Source organism: Sinocyclocheilus anshuiensis, unplaced genomic scaffold, assembly GCF_001515605.1.
Source record: "Sinocyclocheilus anshuiensis isolate Anshui unplaced genomic scaffold, SAMN03320099.WGS_v1.1 scaffold26, whole genome shotgun sequence".
Classification (NCBI taxonomy): domain Eukaryota; kingdom Metazoa; phylum Chordata; class Actinopteri; order Cypriniformes; family Cyprinidae; genus Sinocyclocheilus; species Sinocyclocheilus anshuiensis.
In genome coordinates this window covers 376215-378814 of record NW_015544143.1, presented here as the reverse complement: position 1 = coordinate 378814, position 2600 = coordinate 376215, and the positions used below count along the sequence as shown (strand labels likewise).

Below are 2600 nucleotides of genomic sequence, written 5' to 3'. Positions count from 1 at the left end.
GGTGACATATTTGATAAATACATGTAAACACAAAATATGGGGAAAAGAAACTGAGCAGAAAACAGTATATATATATATATATATATATATATATATATATATACACACACACAGTCAAACCAAAAATTAATCAGACACCAGATATCATTTTTTATATTTTTTTTACTAGTGGTTGCAGGACACTATAGTTCATTTGTGTAAGTGAGGATAGCAAAATAAAGTAAACTGACATATTATACCCAAAAATTCTTTATACAGTGGACCAATAAAATTTATAAAAATTTGGGACCAAAAACACACTGTGACCTGACCGTGTTTTGCTTAAGTGTTATCTGACATTATCAAGATGAATTTGTTCTGACACAGTTTAACTCTGAGTTCTTGTCATATATCATTACCATTTTCTAAACCATAGCGAATAAACTGTGATAAGGTGTGAAATGTTGAAGGTGTCTGAAATAAATGTTGGTTTGACTGTATATGTGTGTGTGTGTGTACACTTTCGTAGGTCTATATACTTTCTAATTTGCCCTTTTGTTGTGGCTATGCACCTTTTTACATTTTGTAAGGCTATTAGCAAAATGAAACGTGATGGAAAGTATGTTCTTTCCCTAACAGTACAGGTGATGAGAAGTCGATCTGGTTAGATTTCCTTGTTTAACTAGAACACAGGTGAACATTGTACGTGTCAGAGCATTTAGTTTCATAGACATTTTTGAGCGATGAATGAGATATTTCTTGCAATCCTAGTAAGGTTTAATTCTTCGCACTGTATAAATATAATCAAGCTCTAATATTGCATCATGTTTAGTTTAAGGAAATTCTTTCCATTTGAGAAATCTGGTCACCTTAGTATAGTTCATATTAGAAGTGTCAGAGGTTTTCAAAGTTTTGAGTAGGTGATTTCTATTCTTTTTGTGCTTATTTAGGTTATTTAGTTGAAGCTTGTCCCGTCCACTGTGATGCTGTTAGACAAAACATTTTAAGACTGAGAAACACCTTATGACTGTAACTTACATTTGATGGTCTGCTGATTTACAGGACAATCAACCACGAAACGTGTTTGTTCCCTTTTACTTGTTATTGCACAGCTTACTTTCCTCCAACCTTCTGGTAAATTCTGTCGCGAATCTACCAAAAATCTCTCTTTTGCACATTTGATCTTGTCCTGCGCATCGGACGGCACACCGTCTTTAAGCCCACACTGCCATCTAGTGTCTGGTCTTGTAATTGCATCACGTGATGGTGTTATCACGTGGGTTCTGTTACTTTGCTCAGCGCTGGTTATGATGCACCAATCGCAGTCGTTTTTGAGCTCTTGATAACGATATTTTAAATACGTCTGTCTCCTGTGAGACAAAACCGTCCTAAAAATTGTATGCGATTCAGCTTTATGAGTGCATCTCCCTGGATGCACTTAATATGTTCTGCTCAATAAGAAACGGTTAACATTGTTTTCCTGTGAATGAAATGCGCATTTGGTCCGTGTGCTACGGTAATACGGAAACGGCGTAACTGTTGATGTTTGGAACTGATTTGGGCTCATAGGTCGTCAGGCGTGATGTTTGACCTGCTACTTAGTTTCGGCTGCTGTCTTCTAGTCGTTGGGTGCTGAACATTCACATTCTGGTAGGAATGCTTAAATAGTTTTCATAATGCTGAATGCTTTGTTCCACTCATTATTATTTCACTTAACAGGTCTTTTGCAGACTGATAAATAATCTTCCGTGTTTGTTTTCTTTATGTAATAAGGTCACTCATATCGTTTATCAAGCATTCTACTGAAAGAAGGGGCATTCCACAAAATATATATTACGGTGACCGGGAGGGGACATGTTCGGTTCACTTAGTTTTGTCGTGGCCACGAGATACATTAAAGGGGTCATATGATGCTGCTAAAAAGAACATTATTTGGTGTAATGAAATGTTTATGCGGTTTAAGGTTCAAAAAACACATTATTTTCCACATACATTCTGAAATGCGTCGATTTTTACAAAGCTCATCGGTCTGAAAAGCGAGGGGTGCTCTGATTGGCCAGCTATCCAGTGCGTTGTGATTGGCCGAATACCTCAAGCGTGTGACGGAAATGTTACCCCCTGTCCGGCCGGAGCGATTAGACAAAAACATGAAAACCCATTATAAACGAGGCACGTTTAAACATAAAACCATGTCTGCATTTGTGATCGGAGAAACGACAAACAACAAGTGCTACTCTACACTGCCCAAAAAACTCGTGTTTGAATCATCAGTGGCAAATTCTTGAAATATAAAAAACTTACTTACAGCCTGTGAGTCAGAACAGCCGGCATTGTAGTCTACTCTTCCAGGATCAGGAAACAGTCCTCCATAAAATGCGCTGGACACATCTGAATATTTGGGTTAAACTGTTCTGGAACAGTGTTGTAAATACAACTTAACCACTGATTTCATGTCCTCTTTTGGAAGGCCAAACAAAGTAGTTTCGCTTTCACAACGAAACAGCGTCACACACCACGGCCTAGAGTGAGCGGAGGCGGGTGGGCTTGAGAATAGCGTGGCCGGCGGATTCGACGAAGGAGCGTCCGGCGGACTTGCGGCAACCACATGTGGCGACCCCTGC

At 38.8% G+C, this 2600-nt stretch overlaps 2 protein-coding genes across 2 annotated transcripts in view; one reads left to right on the top strand and one right to left on the bottom strand.

Annotated features, from left to right (window-relative positions):
- Positions 1-1107, bottom strand: part of LOC107695049 (myelin and lymphocyte protein-like) — a 4509-nt gene extending 3402 nt beyond the window's left edge. The window contains exon 1 of the mRNA XM_016494832.1: positions 1018-1107. The gene's annotated coding sequence lies outside the window, so the exon portion shown is untranslated. The remainder of the gene's footprint in view (positions 1-1017) is intronic.
- Positions 1108-1485: 378 nt separating this feature from the next.
- Positions 1486-2600, top strand: part of LOC107695048 (transmembrane protein 246-like) — a 4759-nt gene continuing 3644 nt past the window's right edge. The window contains exon 1 of the mRNA XM_016494831.1: positions 1486-1629. The gene's annotated coding sequence lies outside the window, so the exon portion shown is untranslated. The remainder of the gene's footprint in view (positions 1630-2600) is intronic.